The 20,029-nt window shown below is 40.6% G+C and overlaps 1 pseudogene; it reads left to right on the top strand.

The window, feature by feature from the left end:
• The first annotated feature begins 5,607 nt into the window (after positions 1-5,607).
• Positions 5,608-19,774, top strand: LOC136749060 (ADP-ribosylation factor-like protein 13B pseudogene; annotated as a pseudogene).
• The last annotated feature ends 255 nt before the right edge of the window (positions 19,775-20,029 follow it).

The raw sequence follows: 20,029 nt of genomic DNA, 5'->3' as shown, positions 1-20,029 counted from the left end.
GTATGTCTTCTTCAAGGCACAGAATTTTGTCTCCTAGCCTTGATGTTCAAAGTAGACAGAATAGGATGGTGGTTGGAGCTGTGTGCTGTCCAAAATGGTTCTTCTGGGAGTGTCATGTTTAGCCAAGGCCTTTTGTTTATAAAACTATACTATACATTTCAGATCGGTCACAACTACATTATGGTTTGACCTGACCAATGAATTACTTCTAGTCTGTACGATAGGTGTAAGAAAGTCTATACAAGAGATTTATACAAGAACCCTGCATGATTTGAAGAACACGTGAATCCAACAACCTCACCAAGGTGCCAACAACATTGCTTGTAAGTCTGTAGCCTGTTTAGGTTGTCCCTCAAATATATAGTCTTTGTTTACCCTGCCTTGTTGTGCACATTTCAGTTAAGAATCTACACACTGCATCGACAGCCAATGGCTTGAACAGAGGTCTGCTCGTTTCTTCCCCGATGGAGTCATCTCAAAGGCTGCTCAGCCGTGGCTTTTGCTCCCACCTCATGTGTTTTTGTGAATTGTCTTGTCTAGGCAACCACAGCTGCCTGCCCAATGCCGAGGCCTCATTCCCTGACAACAACTACCTGTTGCACATGACTGCCCTCTCTGATATCGCCCCTGGGAAGGTAAAGCCATCAGAATAATTGTGTGTGCGCGTGTATGTGGGGCAGTTCATAGTCTGTATATAAACAAGTATATGTCTGTGTGTGTCAATGCTTTTGTAAGGACCTGCAGGCACAGCTAGATTGATGTGCTGTTCCATAATTTCTCCTAGTATAGAAAAATAAGTTCAAAGTGTAATAATTGGGGGTTTTCAGGAAATCTCCATCACCTAGATTGCTGTCAAAGAGACTGGAGTAGGCACAGCCGCCACAAGATTCTCAGGTACATAGAGAGCCCAGAGACCGAGACTGAAGCCCCATTTACAGTGTCTGCTGCTACTTCACTGAAAGGCATTAGTGTCGAGGCACTGTTGGACTTTGTTTTTGGAAGCACAGTAAAGTCTAACACAGTGAAGTGTTAAGGATTTCTCTCTAACCCACTGTTGTTCTCTTTTGTTGTCAGGGAGAACTACCTGTTTGCCTGCTCCTGTCCCAAGGGTCTCTCCCAGGCTGGATGTGACCTCTGAGGAAGAGGAGGAGGAAGGCAAAGGGGAGGGCGAGACGGAGGGCGACGACCTGGAGGATGAGATGACAGACGTGTGACGGGCGGGTCGGCACACCAGCCCACACCACTGAAACGGCACCGAGTTGATGTTAGAACAGTGGAGGACAGCAGTGCCGGCAGTGGGTCAGCTCTTCGCATCCACAGAGCACACACGGGCTCACTCCACCTGCCTCATCCCTGACTGTCCTCTACAGCCTCTCACCGAATAAAACATTCATTAAAACTAGAACACATTTCACATCAGATTTTTTTTTTTTAACTGTCGAATTTCTGTCCATGTTATGTTTCTGCATATGAGATTCCAAAGAAAGAACACCACTTTTTAAACAGATTTAAAATAAATAACACTCATTCATGGCATTTGTATTAACTTTCCACTCCTGGTGCTTTCAGGAAGTGTTCTTCAGTGGGCATGACACAAGTTAGAAATTATGCATTTCTCAAAAATGTTTGTCTACCTACCTTTGATTTCAGTTAAAACTTGAATGCATGACATGAAAACTTATCCTGCAAGTTGTATGCCAATAGTTTTTTTTTTATTATTTTTTCTTTACAGATTCTAGGTAAGTCAAGTGATCTTGTCCCAAAGTCCAGTCTATTAACATCTTATCAAGACTTACTTGCAGAGCATTTTCTATTAGACTGCTATTGTGTAAGCTAACCAGAATAATTCCTAAACTCCCTGTTACATTTCAGTCCAGTACTACACTCACCTAAAGGATTATTAGGAACACCTGTTCAATTTCTCATTAATGCAATTATCTAACCAACCAATCACATGGCAGTTGCTTCAATGCATTTAGGGGTGTGGTCCTGGTCAAGACAATCTCCTGAACTCCAAACTGAATGTCTGAATGGGAAAGAAAGGTGATTTAAGCAATTTTGAGCGTGGCATGGTTGTTGGTGCCGGGGGGGCCGGTCTGAGTATTTCACAATCTGCTCAGTTACTGGGATTTTCACGCACAACCATTTCTAGGGTTTACAAAGAATGGTGTGAAAAGGGAAAAACATCCAGTATGCGGCAGTCCTGTGGGCGAAAATGCCTTGTTGATGCTAAAGGTCAGAGGAGAATGGGCCGACTGATTCAAGCTGATAGAAGAGCAACTTTGACTGAAATAACCACTCGTTACAACCGAGGTATGCAGCAAAGCATTTGTGAATACACAACACATACAACCTTGAGGCGGATGGGCTACAACAGCAGAAGACCCCACCGGGTACCACTCATCTCCACTACAAATAGGAAAAAGAGGCTACAATTTGCACAAGCTCACCAAAATTGGACAGTTGAAGACTGGAAAAATGTTGCCTGGTCTGATGAGTCTCGATTTCTGTTGAGTCAGAATTTGGCGTAAACAGAATGAGAACATGGATCCATCATGCCTTGTTACCACTGTGCAGGCTGGTGGTGGTGGTGTAATGGTGTGGGGGATGTTTTCTTGGCACACTTTAGGCCCCTTAGTGCCAATTGGGCATCGTTTAAATGCCACGGCCTACCTGAGCATTGTTTCTGACCATGTCCATCCCTTTATGACCACCATGTACCCATCCTCTGATGGCTACTTCCAGCAGGATAATGCACCATGTCACAAAGGTCGAATCATTTCAAATTGGTTTCTTGAACATGACAATGAGTTCACTGTACTAAACTGGCCCCCACAGTCACCAGATCTCAACCCAATAGAGCATCTTTGGGATGTGGTGGAACGGGAGCTTCGTGCCCTGGATGTGCATCCCACAAATCTCCATCAACTGCAAGATGCTATCCTATCAATATGGGCCAACATTTCTAAAGAATGCTTTCAGCACCTTGTTGAATCAATGCCACGTAGAATTAAGGCAGTTCTGAAGGCGAAAGGGGGTCAAACACAGTATTAGTATGGTGTTCCTAATAATCCTTTAGGTGAGTGTATATGCAGATTGTTTAACAAATGTCTTGGCACTGTGTTCAACTTAATGACTATTAGATCTGTCTGTCATTTCAATAGTTACAGGCAATAACTAAATAGCTGTTACTTTAAGAGACTGGGACCATTCACAGTGTAAATATGCCAGCTGTTCATAGGATTGCCTGCAGTATCTATCATTGCCAGTAACTCTTGACATAAAACAATTACTGTTTTACAAGTTGCATCCTCACAAGCTGAGAGTGCTGTAGTGCAGCAGTATGAATAGCACAGATGTCATATTTACTGGGGATATGAAGGCAGCTTTGTTTTCACGACACTAGGTGGCATTGCTGTAAAAGAGCGATCGACTTGCAGAGCTTCCGTAGTGTTCTTAGTTTTTTTTTTTTTTTTTTTAACTTCAAAGATCAGTAACAGTATGGAAATGCACATATGGTATATTTATACTTTTAAGACAGATCAATAACCCTTCCTAAAGGAGAATGACTGTTCACTCTCCCCTTTCCCAGAGAGATCTACCACTTTCTAAACACAAGGAATGGCCTGTAATATTTACTCTTACTACTTAATATATATATACACACTTTTTTTCTTATTAAGATGCCAGCTACCATTTTCCTAAATGGGATGTATAATCAAAGACCTATAACCAGACAGGTCATTCAAATACCCTTCATTCTTCCTCAGAGTGCATGCATGTCATTCAACCCAAATCAGAAACATCCATTCCTCGTAGGATAACGGTAGTTTGTGACCCTCGTGTGGCAGTCCTTGCTTCGTATGTTGGGAATGTTTCCACTCGCATGCAGACACAAGTGCGGAGTTAAATAAGTACACCATACTGTTTCGCACTTGCAAAATTAGTGTTCCCCTGTAATTAGATTGCATGGTGGAAAGTGAGTACCAGTATTTTTAAGCCTGAATTAATAAGTTCTAAATAGGTAATATTTTGACAGTGATTCTAGGTGTTACACAGTTAAAGATTTAAAAACTACCAGGCTGACTCTCCTGGCAGTTTGTCCTGTTATGTATATGTGGAATATGGTGAGGATATGAAATCTAATTATCACAAATTTATGGTCCTATCACACATAGATTCAACTGGATGCGTTTTGCTTGTAATGTTTGACTAATGGTGGGTTCTCTGGGGAACCCAGACTTGTGGCTGCGTTGTAGTTGTGCATGTCTGATAGGTACAAGATACAGAGTGTTTTCAGCTCTTTGGTCTTAAAATGTCCTGTAAAATAGCCACTTTGGTACCACAATCCTCTGTGGAGTCTTGATCTGAATCTTGAGGGAAATTCAGTCACCCGAATCCTTAATCCAAGTTTTAAAAGACTTTATTGATTAATAAACTATCATGAGGTTGTGCGTTTTCATATTACATACAGGTTAGCATGGGAAATGTTCCAAGTGATTCTTTTGTAAATCAGTTAGGTTCCAAAATGTTTGAGCAATAGCCCACTAATGTCATTTGGTAATCTCCAATAAAATATCACTGGATTAAGTTGTCTGAGGCCTGTCTGTCTGTTTCCCTCTGACCAATCACTCACTCACTCGCTCGCTGAAGACCTGGCTTAACCAACGGCAGAGTGTCTGGAGATAAATCCTGATGGAGAACGCTAGAATATCATTTAGATGTCACCAGGGGCAGAAAGACAGATGCCCCTCCCCAACAGGCACTCAAGTTATAGCTTTTCTATAGTGAGAAAAACAAAGCAAAATTACTTTTCAGACTTGTGCTGGTATGTAGCCTATAGTATTGATTTTGTTTGTAGCTCTTAAACATATGCACATAACTATAAGGCACCTCGACAAACTGATAATGACACGCATCACTTCAATCCTTCAGTATTCCTCCCAGCAATAAACAAAGACAAAATATCTTGAATGGATTTTCAAGAACTTAAATCCACCTTAAACTATTACGTAAACACCTCCAGTCCAGGAAAATGCATTTCTTCCCATTCTGTAGGGCAGGATCGCAACCTTCGATTTAAGAAGAGCAGTATCTGTATAGATAGGATTTGAAGCACATAACAGACACACACGTACAGATGCATAAATACAGATCTGTGTAAGTACATATGTATGTGTTATATTTCCATTTCTACAGAAAACAAACATCTGAAGAGTTAAACATACTTTCAGGAAAGAGAAGATCTCAATTCCTCAATCTTATGCCAGCAAGACTGAAGAGACACTCATTAATACTTATATGTTATATGGGCTATTCAGTTGATTTATGAACAATAAGCTATTCTGGATTCATATTAATTTGGGGCTCTTAGTGGTCATCTTTTATCTGATCAACAACATATGTTACCAGAATATCTTCCAAATTCATTGGAAGTAAAAGAAAAAATGAAGTATAGTTCCTGTGGTATGCACTAAGAATTGATGTCAATTTGTGACCATTTAGAGGAGGTACGCACGCCCAAGGGCTCTCTGGCCCGCAGAGAGTTGACGGTTGGCCCAAAAGTGAATCCGGGTTAGACTGGCACAACAGTAAAATGTCTGATCCATGTTGGGCACCCTGTTGGCCTGGGACAGCCAGAATTCATTTTACGCCACCACCATGGCCGCCAATGAGCCGAAGCACGGGAGCTCGACCACAAGGTCTGTTGTGAGATGGTCCAGGAGGGTGTGGGTCGCAAGGTGGGCGCAAATATGCCAGGAGGCAGGGTCCTCAGGATGTGCATGATGTGTGCTTTATAGCTCACAGATCTGGAGAGGAGTATCCACAATTGTGAATTGCAAAAAAGAGATAGAGTTACTGTATGTCACAGTAGTGTTGAAGAACAATCATCTTCAATCAGGTTGGAACGTGTTGCAATGCCTTTAATACACGCAGCTTGGAGAGGAACAGTGAATCAAGAAGATCCCAAAGTCGCTCTGCCTTCATTTTAACAGTCAATGCTTTTATACACAAAAATCAAAGAGCTGGTTATAATCAGAAAGTCATTACTATGGTATCTTAAAAGTTAGCTAAGCAGAATATATATAATTATAGGACAGAGTTCATAGGTCAACACATGGATTAGGGAGCAGGCACTTAAATCATACTGTTTGACATTGTCTCCAAGATTCTCATCGTAAATAACAAACAGAAATCAAGCTACCTTCTGGCCTGACTTTCTTAAATATACAAGAGAGATAAACAGGTATTAGAGAAAGAATTTCTAACTTTCCTTCCACAGTAGATAAAGCAAGCAGGGGAGGGCTGGCCTGAGTGACAGTATAGTAACCTATAGCCAATGGAAAGGACGTTACTGTCTGTCATCATCCCTAGAGATTATATATTTTTTACCCAACCATAGACCATGGCTCTATGAATATCTAGCCAATCCAATTAAATACTTTTAATGATGTGCAGAAACCCAGAGAAGGGAGTAGCAGTGAAGAGGAATACGAGTATGAAGAGCAATAATGCGTCACCTTATAACACCCCTTCTCATGTGTTAGTGTTTATACAGATCCCCATTAGCTGCCATGTTATTACATATGTGATTGATTAATTTGAAGAAGATGCTCCCACACACTGTCTCTACTAGCAAGTGTTATAATTCAATAGACTGCAATGTTTTGATCAAAGATCTTATAACACTTGCAAGTAGCATGTTTTTTCTATCCAGATCCTTTTCCCTCATACACACCTGTCTAGTCAATACATGTGTGCAATTAGCTTTTGTTATGGTGATTGATTAATTACCCAAATAAATGCCATGTTTTAACATGTTCACCACACATTTACGCACCCTCATGTATTTCTGGTGATGTTTGCCTTTGGCTGGTAAAAATACCAAATGGCTGGTAAGTTTTTTCCTTCTACCAGACACTGTGGCTAGTGGCCAAAAAAAGATAATTTTATCCCCTAATCCCCTGTGTTCCAATGGCACGTTGTGTTTGCTAATCAAGTTTATCATTTTAAAAGGCTAACTGATCATTAGAAAACCCTTTTGCAATTATGTTAGCATGGCTGAAAACTGTTGTGCTGATTAAAGAAGCAATTAAACTGGCCTTCTTTAGACTAGTTGAGTATCTGGAGCATCAGCAATTGTGGGTTTGATTACAGGCTCAAAATGGCAAGAAACAGAGAACTTTCTTCTGAAACTTGTCAGTCTATTCTTGTTCTGAGAAATGAAGGCTATTCCTTCAGAGAAATTACCAAGAAACTGAAGTACAACTTCGTACAACTCTGTGTACTACTCCCTTCACAGAACAGTGCAAAATGGCTCTAACCAGAACAGAAAGAGGAGTGGGAGGCCCTGGTGCACAACTGAGCAATAGGACAAATACATTAGAGTGTCTAGTTTGCAAAATGGACGCCTCACAGTTCCCCAACTGGCAGCTTCATTAAATAGTACCCGCAAAACACCAGTCTCACCGTCAACAGTGAAGAGGCGACTCCGGGATGCTGGTCTTCTAGGCAGAGTTGCAAAGAAAAAGCCATATCTTAGACTGGAGAATAAAAATAAAAATGTAAGAACACAGACACTGGACAGAGGCAGATTGGAAAAAAGTGTTATGGACAGATGAATCTAAGTTTGAGGTGTTCGGATCACAAAGAAGAACATTCGTCAGATGCAGAGCAAATGAAAAGATGCTGGAGGAGTGCTTGATGCCATCTGTCAAGCATGGTGGAGGCAATGTGATGCTCTGGGAGTGCTTTGGTGGTGGTAAAGTGGGAGATTTGCACAGGGTAAAATAGGGATGCACCGATAAGAAAATTATTGGCCGATACCGATAGCCGATGTTCATATAACATAATCGGCCGATGCCAATACCGATGTTATGACATTTCTGTAACTTTCTACCCTGTCATAAATTAAATAATGTTGTTTCTGATGAGGCTTCTAATATCAGCTCATTTTAATTATACAAGTTATTTTTCCATATATTTGAATAAGAAAAGACTTATACCCCATTCAGACATAGGATAAAAGGCCACCAACACCGACATATGGTGTATTTTTTGGAAATGAAAGGTACGCAAAGGGAGACCCATCTTCAAAGCCGATACATTTATTTTGTGCAACAGAGGTAGTCTATTTTACCTCGGATTTGTATGAATGGGGTACAAGCATTAGTGGCACAAGTAATCGCCATTTTATAGTAGTCGGCCGATACCGATTATTACATTTTTGGCCTGTAACCTGCCAATACCGATTGCTGGCCGATTAATCGGTGCATCCCTAGGGTAAAGGTATCTTGAAGAAGGAAGGCCATCACTCCATTTTGCAACGCCATGCCATACCCTGTGGATGGCGCTTGACTGGAGCCAGTTTCCTCCTGCACAGGACAATGACCCAAAAGTACAGCTCCAAACTATGCAAGAACTACTTAGGGAAGAAGCAGTCAGCTGGTATTCTGTCTATAATGGAGTGGCCAGCACAGTCACCGGATCGCAACCCTACTGAGCGGTTATGGGAGCAGCTTGACCGTATGGTACGTAAGAAGTGCCCATCAAGCCAATCCAACTTGTGGGAAGTGCTTCAGGAAGCATGGGGTGAAATCTCTTCAGATTACCTCAACAAATTGACAACTAGAATGACAAAGGTCTGCAAGGCTGTAATTGCTGCAAATGGAGGATTATTTGATGAAAGCAAAGTCTGAAGGACACAATTATTGTCAATGACTATATTTCCATTTTGCTATATTTCCTATTCAAACTCATTTCATGTATGTTTTCATGGAAAACAATGACATTTCTAAGTGACCCCAAACTTTTGAACAGTCGTGTACATTCACAGTGGTACCATGGTAATGACATAGGCCCCTTCCCCATTGGGCAGTATCCTCGATTTGAAAGATAAGTGGGATTTGAAGATCAAGCACGCAAGAAGTATACAGAGAAAACCCCTTACATGGTCAAATAAAATAATGTTCTCATTTGTATCAATTATTAAGCAGGTCAAGAAAAAAATACATAATAGTTATACATCAATCTCAAGGACGACAACTCTGTAGATTACAACAAATCTATGACCTTGTAAAGCACATCAATACATGCATCATGAAAGCCTGATTCTAGAGATTAAATTGAGAAACAAGCACTAGAACATCTGTGCTGAACGATTTTAAATGCAATAGAATCTAAAGAATGCTGAATGCCACCAAGAAGGCAGGTCCTTGTATCCAAATATTCCACTTGAAACCTAAATACTGGGTGAATATCCATAGAAGCATAATGTTAATGTAGAATAATTTGGACATGTTCTGATTATTACTCAAATTTCCTGGTGGTATTTGTACATTGCATATTACCATTTAAAATCCATTATATTTAATTAACTGGATGGGATTGGGGATTGTTGTGGGCAAGGGTACTCCACATTATAATTTCCCCTAGGCTACAAAGAAATACAAAGTTCCACACTGCTTCGAGAGAAAAAACAAGAGGAACAGAGAACATATTTTACAGTCCATTACCACTCAGACCCGGGGGCTTAGCTGTTGTAGTGCTATGCATTAACAGTGTATTTTCTCTGTCTATGGGAGAATATTGAGTACATCTCACATGTATTTGTCAGTATATATGATGGCCAAAATATTGAGGCTCCTAAAAATCTAATTTAAATTTCGAATTTAATTGCTTCTTCATTTAGCTTATATTCAAGTTATTTAATTTGACGGGCTTGGAATGCAAAGAGACATACATTTAATGTAGGCTAATGTCTTTATTTCATGAACAATAGCAAGGCTATTTGTTTTATTTAATTGTTGTAGCCTATATGCTTGTGAAGAGTTCATTCTGCTGACTACTTTAAATAAAATACATTTGTTGGATCATAGTGTTTATTGCTGTTTAAATGTATGCTATTATATGGCTATTTAAAACATATGTCCGATAGTTGTTCTATATGGCCGGAATTCTGGAATGTTAACGGCCATGTTGCCCATAAAAAAAAAAAAGGCTAGCGCAAACTCTGCCTAGATCACGGTATTCAGATATGAATTCTGTGAGGGAAATTGCAAGAAAACTAATAGTTTTACCTAATGGAATACAATCCTCAATTAATAGATGCAGAGAAAGTGTTAGCTGTGTAAACATTGCGGCAGAGGCAGAAAAAGGAACATGCATTACAACACCTTGAAGATCAAAGTACATTTATAAAGATACATGAAATGCATTTATTTTCAGCTCTTTCGAAGAAACAGTATTTGAGATGAAAATCAAATCAGAATTTTACAGTGCCATTAGTAAACGCCAGCAGAACAGCTATTCATCGGGTAAATGAGATCAGCAATGCTGGACTTCAAGATTGTAGTGTGTTCTTATATATTCTGATGGCTCTTCTCAGTCTAGTGCCGAGAGAGAAAAAGATAAATTGAGCAAGAGATGCTGACAATTCAAGTCAAGCAGAAGGTAAAAGACAACACTTTAGGTAGTGGAACAGTGCTCATTATGTAGGCTACACAAACCTGTTACTGAGCTTGTGTTACCTTAGACTTGAAAGAGCAGTCAACCTCGAACCAGGAGCCAGGCCTTTTGGATAATTATTTTGGATTCTTAACTTACTGACTGTGGCCCATTCATCTTTGGGATTCCCTTCATTGTCGTACACAGACCCTGTGCTAGTCTTTACTCTGACAGGATGAGCACCACATGCCTGCTTTAAGCTGCAAACAGCATTTCAAGCAGTTTTAACACCCCATTATGAGGCCTCATGTTAACAGTTCCTGAGAGGGGACAGCCTTGCAAACTGAAGTGTGTCTTAAGCACATGGACTTGTCGGGCTCAACAGTGTGGCAGGGTTTAATTGATTGTGCATGACAGTGATTAATGCATTAAATGGGCCAAACAATCTTGCAATAATAATTTTGCTCTTGGGACTTCTTTGCATCTTTGGTTTGGAACAATGCAAGACCGAGTTCTCGAATTGCACATTTCTTAATCTCTTAGTAGCTCATTCTTATGTGAGGTGGGATTGCATTGCACAATAATAATATCCCCTCTCAAACTCATTAGATAAGTATTTTCTGATTTACCATGCACAACGGAAGCTTCCCTGGAGACTCATTAGCCTGTCTCATTTATTTATTTATTTTCTACATTTTATTCCCCCCAGTTTCTTAATTATGGAGCAAAAATGACATTTTACAGCCACGAGGGGATCTTTGCTGTTTTTCTAAGATGTCCCATGAGATCTGGAAGGCTCAACTGGCTGATTGGTGCAGTTGTCAATTATTTTCTTTGGAATTAATGCATCAGGTTTTCACATTGGGAAACTTGACTTGCAACCTTTGTATTCTTTATTTAACAATTTATTGCGAAAGCATTGTAAAGTTTTAGCAGTCATTATTATTTAGTTACTTTATCTTCATATGTCTTTTCAATGGTATTTTATTTTAAATCGGAATGCAAATATGATTAGTTTTGGTTTCTCTTGTTTGTAGAACTTAACTGTTACGGTCAGATGGAAAATGCAATTAAAATCCTAAAAAACAGCTTTGGTAAGCTTTGGTCCTGTCTTTTAGGTTAGCTTGTATGTACTGCTTAATAAATATTATAACAAACACAAAGTAAAAACTGCTTTACTGGTCAGACATGTTCCTTTTAGTTATTTATTGATTCCTACCAGTGAAGATTAAAGGAGTATTGTACTTGAACCATAACAATGCCATTTCATGTACTGTTTCTTCAAGGGCAGGGAAGTTAAGATGGGCAGAATGTCAGCTAGATTAAAACGCTCCTTCTTTCAGAGGAGGGCAAGGACACTAAGAAGAGGGTGTATAATTGCAGTGCGACTACTAGTTCCTTATCATCTTCCTGTGTATTTGACATCTAATAGCTGCCCTCGTCTCCCCTCTACAGTGTGTCAGGGACTAGGGATTAGTGGCAGGGACTAGATTAATGGATGACTGATTTCTGCAGAAGGATAACATTGCTGCAAAGGTAACTAGAAATATGAATAAATAAACTATATCCACGCATGCTCATTTCCCACTCCCTTCCCAGTAGGTATTCTTACACAAATGTCTATATAAATAGTTTAAATTAATCCTGGACTTCAATGATTCTCCATTTAAACTGCTATAATCAAACAGGGCAGACTGTAACATTTTTGTGGCTGTGAGGCTGAAACCATTTTATTAGAATTGCTTTGTGCAGCTGCTTACCTTATTGACTGACCATTCACAATTTATAACACTTCACATATGAGGTCCTCCAAAAACATAACTCAATAACTATAATATAATCCTGATTAAAAAATTCAGGAGATTCAGGTGAAGTCTGAATTTCTAAAAAACAATGTTTTATATAGAGATGACAAAAGAAAAGGTAAGTATTGCATGTAGCACAAAAGTTATTTTAAATATTTAAATAGAAAGGTCAGTCTTTCAAACAGCAAACACAAAATTGTTCTTTCTAGCTTGTCACAGTGTATCAGTGAACAGATACAATCTGCTCAACACAGTCAACAAAATCATTTCAGATTCTCAGACACAGAAAAATGTACATAAAAGCAACCCAAAAAAGAAGCTACTGCAGCTACTTCTATTCATTAGAAAGAAATGCCCAGAATCTAAAAAAGGATGCACACTTTGTCTGATCAGTGACAGGAATCATGAGTACCGGTTTGTAAGTTTGTTTCCGGTTAAGGGGAACTTTGCAATCCTGTCCGGTCTCAAAGTTGCCTGGTGACTATTATTGTTATTATTTATTAGTTGACACCATTTCCCAAGGTGAATAACAGTCACCAAATATACAGCTATAAAAACAGAGCAAGAGCTATGAAATTACAATTTATTTCTTAGGCAGGGCAACTTAAAAAATGTGACAATATATCACATTATGTTTTACATACAATTACCCATTTAAACATGTTATTTTTCTACTGGAACAATCTAGGTGAGGTACCTTGCTGAAGGGAACAATGGCAGTGTCCCGAACCTAGGAATGATCCCACAACCTTCCACCCAGGAGGGAGCCCTGACCACTACTCCATTAGTAATATATTACTTCACTCCCAATAAGAGTAAAATTAACTTGGGGCAGATTAGCGGTAGTTTATCATGCCATATTATCATGCCATCTTTAAAGGCACACCGACCAATTGTTAAAAACCCACTGGGAGCATTGAATTGGTCTCAGACCTCAGGACTACATGTTACAGGCTATATGATTAACCCTGCTTTCCTTGTGTGGATTTTAGCCGCATAAGCCAGGGTGCAGGATCCTGGTCCTCTAGGGCTGTATTGGCTTAAGGTATTATTTGTACGTCAACTCCTAACTGCCTAGTTCAACTGATCATTGGCTTAATTGGACAAATTTGACCACTTTCCTCATTATTAAATTATGGGTGATTGAAGGAAACCTATAAAACCTGCTGGACTGCAGCCTTCCAGGACCAGACATCAGCCAATAAGGAGTCGGTTCTTTGATATTTTGTTAATGTATATTACATTTTCATCTAAGGTGCTGGTGGCAGGTTTTATATTAGAATGGTAGAAAAGTAAGTATTCAAATTCACAATTATCCCAAGTATACCATAGTTAGAAAAGGATCTGCACATTCCTGTCAAGCTGAATGTTAACAGGAGATGCCTACACTCACCTAAAGGATTATTAGGAACACCTGTTCAATTTCTCATTAATGCTATTATCTAACCAACCAATCACATGGCAGTTGCTTCAATGCATTTAGGGGTGTGGTCCTGGTCAAGACAATCTCCTGAACTCCAAACTGAATGTCTGAATGGGAAAGAAAGGTGATTTAAGCAATTTTGAGCGTGGCATTGTTGTTGGTGCCAGACGGGCCGGTCTGAGTATTTCACAATCTGCTCAGTTACTGGGATTTTCACGCACAACCATTTCTAGGGTTTACAAAGAATGGTGTGAAAAGGGAAAAACATCCAGTATGCGGCAGTCCTGTGGGCGAAAATGCCTTGTTGATGCTAGAGGTCAGAGGAGAATGGGCCGACTGATTCAAGCTGATAGAAGAGCAACTTTGACTGAAATAACCACTCGTTACAACCGAGGTATACAGCAAAGCATTTGTGAATACACAACACGTACAACCTTGAGGCGGATGGGCTACAACAGCAGAAGACCCAACCGGGTACCACTCATCTCCACTACAAATAGGAAAAAGAGGCTACAATTTGCACAAGCTCACCAAAATTGGACAGTTGAAGACTGGAAAAATGTTGCCTGGTCTGATGAGTCTCGATTTCTGTTGAGACATTCAGATGGTAGAGTCAGAATTTGGCGTAAACAGAATGAGAACATGGATCCATCATGCCTTGTTACCACTGTGCAGGCTGGTGGTGGTGGTGTAATGGTGTGGGGGATGTTTTCTTGGCACACTTTAGGCCCCTTAGTGCCAATTGGGCATCGTTTAAATGCCACGGCCTACCTGAGCATTGTTTCTTACCATGTCCATCCCTTTATGACCACCATGTACCCATCCTCTGATAGCTACTTCCAGCAGGATAATGCACCATGTCACAAAGGTCGAATCATTTCAAATTGGTTTCTTGAACATGACAATGAGTTCACTGTACTAAACTGGCCCCCACAGTCACCAGATCTCAACCCAATAGAGCATCTTTGGGATGTGGTGGAACGGGAGCTTCGTGCCCTGGATGTGCATCCCACAAATCTCCATCAACTGCAAAATGCTATCCTATCAATATGGGCCAACATTTCTAAAGAATGCTTTCAGCACCTTGTTGAATCAATGCCACGTAGAATTAAGGCAGTTCTGAAGGCGAAAGGGAGTCAAACACAGTATTAGTATGGTGTTCCTAATAATCCTTTAGGTGAGTGTATACTGCAGTAGGGCTGCGTTTTTTCATGAGAGCATGGATTCCATTTAAAGTCTTTCTCATGCAAACATTTATTTCAGTCGAGAACTTTAGGGCTTTAATAGCCTTCTTCATCTTCAATGACACCACAGCCAGCTAGAAGTGAACTGGGAATTTCGTGAAAAAGGACAATTATAGTACCCAAAGAAGTGCTTCCTTGCTGTGCTACTCTGCAGAAGAAAGTAGCAGTCCCTCTATCTGGAGAACTGCTAATGAAATGGCCCAAGAAGAGAAAACATCAAGCTTTATGTAAGGTACTCCTCCAGACTGCTGGACTGTGTCTGAAGAAAGCTGGAGAACTGCCACAATAGCCACTCCTAGAGCTGTTGAACCTCTGATAGAAGAAGCAACAGTAATTAACACTTCTCCATAGGAAATCTCTCAACGTAGGGAAATAATCTATGTCTCACTCCAAGTAAATTAGGATTCTTGTCAAGTCTTGTTTGGCAGCCCTAATTTATTCTCCTTGAGTTGTCTGTGATAACAGGCAAAATCTAAGCCTGTTCTCCTCATTCAAGAACTGCAAATACGCACAATCAGTGTTTAGCATCCATTTCACACTAGCATCCTCAACCCGTGTCAACCTGGTCACATGACAAAGACCACACCGACATCACTGTGAATTCTATTACAGTGATGACAATAAAAGTGCATGCCAACAGTAACAGCACCAGTCCTACAAAGAGCATCCCTGTCACAACGTATTACAGACCCAGCTACTTTATTTAAGCCTACTCTTTATTATTGGATAATATTGATAATAATACATTCTTGTTGAATTTGTGTCATGTTAGATGCTGTTTGTTTTGTTTTACAGAAGCTGCTTTTAACCCTCAGGCTAGATTTTATCTATAACTTATCATGTTCTCTATGAAGGCATCTTTTCTGCACACTTTTTCAATAAAGGCCTCCATAGGTGCAATTGTTGTTCATTGCCATTTTCATTTCTAGTTACCGGATCCTCAGATTGGTTAAACCAATAACTGCTCAGGTGAAACAAACCTTTTTAAAAAGTAAAGAAAAAGAGTGCAATCAATATAACTCGCTTACACGTTCTGTGCATTCCTATATACATTTATATCGAGATTTTATACTGCCCCTCAAATAAATAAATAGATAGATACAAACAGCCAGACACTAATCACCACTACATTGATCCAAAGTGTATGATACTGAAGTAAATAGAAAAAAGCCACATCTTGTTCATTAAACAATCCTTATACATTTCTTTAATTTACTTGTATTCTTCCCGAAATAGAAAAAAAAAAAAAACACATTACTTCTGGGGCAAAGACGAGAGAATTATAAGAAGTTTGTTTGGTGAATAATTATCCAGCTGCTACAACCACTTGTGTTTCGATATGACAGTAAAAAGAAGCTGCACTGAAATTAATTGAGCGATTTTTTAAATGTAATTTTTCAAGCATTATAATACTTTTTAATTTTAAAGTGAGCACTGAGCTTTATATATATATATATTTATATACATGCCCTGCATATATATTTATATTTAAAAACTGTGATTACTGCTAACAAGTGTATATGAATATAAAAGGTTTGTTTCAACCAAGCTGTAATTAGTTTAACTGATCTGAGGATCAACTGAGATTTGCATTTCACTCGGCAAAGAGATTGAAAAAGCTATTTAAAGACTAACAATCCAAAGTATAACATGGCTGAATAGGAATTTATTATTATTGTTCAATAAAAATGAAAATATCGAGTTCTTGGGTCTTAAAGGGGTTAATGCAGTGTAATGGTTGGCGCAGGGATGGAGCTCTTAATTGGATAGGTGCTATGTGTTGCTAATTTACCCAGCTGGACTTTAAGCTTGCTTTGAGATACAGAAAAAGCCAGACTTCTGTCAAGTTATCCTGAAAGGTATCTGGTTAACTGGCAGATCGGAAGACTAAGGGCCGAATTAAAATCAAAACTCTGACCCACCCGCTAATAACAAACTACAAACCTGTACATCATAGCGGTTACATTTGTGATTAGAAGAAAGTGGCATCTAACTGAAAATGAAGCCGCAACTGAGTACAGCTGTAGTTTTCTATTAGCGGATGGGTCAAAGTTTTGATTTAATCCGGCCCTAAGTTAATAACGTACATTGTATAAAAATGTACCAGATTAATTAATCAGTCTTATTAAACAGTAAGAGAAATCTAGTTTTAGTTAGCTAAGGTTAGCAAACTTAGATATCAGTACTGTTATATTAACTATAGCTTCTTACTAAATAATGTTAGTCTTCTGCCTTGAGTGATTCAGCATGTTATTCGTATGATGTATAAGTTATTTAAATGTAGCCTAAGTTATTTAAAGGTTGGTGTACTGGTGCCTCCATGCAATTTTAAGTTATTCAAATCTAAATTCATTTTAAATTGTCAATGGCTTGGTGTTGCCACAATATACATCTATACATTTTTAGTACATTTTCGTGTTATTTTCATTATTACTGTATCATAATCTTATTTTTTATTGGATGGGTTTGCGACACACACACAAATATGGAAATTAATCTTTCTCCACTTGGTTTTCACTTAAACTGAATTAAGGATGTCTGCAAAGAAATAAATAATAATAGCAATGATAATACTGTATGAGAGTCTCTGGTTTGCTCAGTCCTGGAATTGTTTACCTCAGTGAGTGAGTGACATCTACATTCGCCATCAATAAGAGCACAGTCCCATCAAGCTCCAGGCCTGGACATGGCAGTTCTAACCACTGGTACAGCTGTGACTGTGATGATGTTTCATATGGATTGAGTAACAGGAGGGGTTGGTTGACTCATATGAAAAAATAAAAGGGGAGAAAATATTCCCAGTTTTTTTCAAAATACAGGAGACTAGTAATCCAAGGAAGAATTATACCATTATCTACAATTCTACAGACAATGTTGGAAATGGGTTGCAAATCCAAGGGTAATTTGTGTGAAATTCTGCTACCTGATGTTTTACAGCCAATTGTTCTCATGTTAGATGGTATGTTTGCAAATCAGGCAAAGCTTTATTGTAAACATGTTTTGTTCAAGAATTAATCCAATACACAATGAAGTCATATATGAAAGAAAAAAAACACTTATCATTGATTTGATTATGGCAGTGGTGGGTAACCTAAATTAAGCAATGGGCCACAAGTCCAGGTGTCAAATAACTGCCTGTGCAACAAGACCCCTTTACCACAATTACAAGCCACAAATGCTACATTTAAAAAATAAAATAGCAATATCATGCAATAAATTCATATCAACAATCTATTAAAGAAGTAACACTGATACAAAATAAACAGTTGTCATAAATATACTACTTTATTCTTAATTTATTTTTTGGGAGGTGGAAGTGGATGTACTTTGGGCTACATTAGGCCTGCAAACCACAGAGGGACATGGGGGGTTCAAAGTGGGGGGAGGTTATCAGTGCATGCAGGTGGCAGGAGGGTGGATGCAGGGGTTCCATCTGTCCATAGTGTTTTGGATTATTCTGTATTGTAGATTGTGATTTGTTTTGTTGGCATGTTTGCTTAATTACCACAAAAAATAAATATAAATATTGTTTAAAGAAATTGCTGTTTAATCCCGAATTTATCATTGGCACCCTTGGCACTTAGTGAATTGAACAAACCAGACTATGGGCACTCCAGCCTAACAAAGGTTCGCCATCCCTGCTCTAGAACTGAGCTTCTGGCCACGTGATTCAATTATGACCATCTAAGGCCTGATGCCCTGCCTTTTCCTTCAATTATGACATTAGCAGCAGCTTTAATCAGTGGATGATTAACAGCTTGAGTGCTGCCTCCGGTCCCAGTTATGACATCATAAGCGGCAGACGCGTCACATCCCCACATGCTACAGGGTCAGGACACACTTGCAAATGCAACAGCGCCAGCGGATGCAAATCCTGAGCTCGGTGTATCATCCTTCCAGTTGTTTTCATTTGTATCACCCATCTCAGCGTGTAGAGGAGCGACTGGAGTAGCTAGCAGTCAGTGAAGAGTAGTCAGTGACATTTTCATTCAGTATGATTGCGAACTGTGGCAAATGGGTGAAACGGTTGCGCCAGCCGGCAAGGAAAGTGACCTTAGTGATGCTGGGTCTGGACAAAGCTGGGAAAACAGCGACTCTGGAAGGAATTTTGGGAGAAAATCCAGAAGACGTGGCCCCCACCGTGGGCTTCTCCAAAATCGACCTGAAGCAGGGGGACTCCGAGGTGACCATTTTTGACTTGGGTGGGGGCAAGTCGATCCGGGGCATCTGGCAAAATTACTACGCCAAGTCGCACGGCGTGGTGTTCCTGGTGGACTCCAGCGTTGTGGAGCGCATGCGTGAGAGCAGGGACACCCTGGCCGAGGTCCTGAGACACCCGCGCATCACCGGGAAGCCCATGCTTGTCCTGGGCAACAAGCAGGACCGCGACGGGGCCTTGTATGAGGGAGAACTCGTCCAGTCTCGTCCAGTCTCTCTCCCTGGATAAGCTAGTGAACAAGTACAAGTGTCGCTGTACAATCGAGACGTGCTGCGCTGTGATGGACAACAGCATGAATCGGGAGCACCCCGTCAAGAGGGGGCTGGGCTGGCTGCTCCGCATCATCCACTGCAAATACGCGGCCTTGAACGGGCGCGTAGAGAAGGACACGGCCGAGCAGAGGGCCCTGGAGGAGCAGGACAAGCGCGACAGAGCGGAGCGAGTGCGCCGGGTCCGAGAGGAGCGGGAGCAGAGAGAGAGGGAGGAGGCCGAGCGAGAGGGGAGGGCCGCGCCGGAGGAGCAGGTGGAGGACGAGGACGGCATCATGTCCAATCCTTTCCAGCCCATCGCTGATGTCATCACTTGCAACGAGGCCAAGCAGAGGACGGAGGCCAAGGAGAGGAAACGGTGCAGGTGACGGCAGTTCACCTGGATCCCGGGCCGGCGGACGACGGGGGTGGAGGAGGGGAGCCGTGAGAAGGAGGACAAGCGGAGGAGAGAGGAGGAGAGGGAGAGGAAGCCGAGGCGGTTCCCCTGGCGCTGGGGCTGGCGCAGGACATGCCCAATGACGACAGGCGAGGTGGAGGAGAGCAGCCCCTGGGAGGCTGACAGCGCTGTGTACAGTAACCCCACTCTGAGTAGCTGACCTACACCGACCACACACAGGTGGAGT

The sequence above is a fragment of the Amia ocellicauda genome, chromosome 5 (genome assembly GCF_036373705.1).
Source record: "Amia ocellicauda isolate fAmiCal2 chromosome 5, fAmiCal2.hap1, whole genome shotgun sequence".
In the NCBI taxonomy this organism is placed as follows: Eukaryota; Metazoa; Chordata; class Actinopteri; order Amiiformes; family Amiidae; genus Amia; species Amia ocellicauda.
Note: the sequence above shows the minus strand (reverse complement) of the source record. Positions and strands in the feature narration are given on the sequence as shown.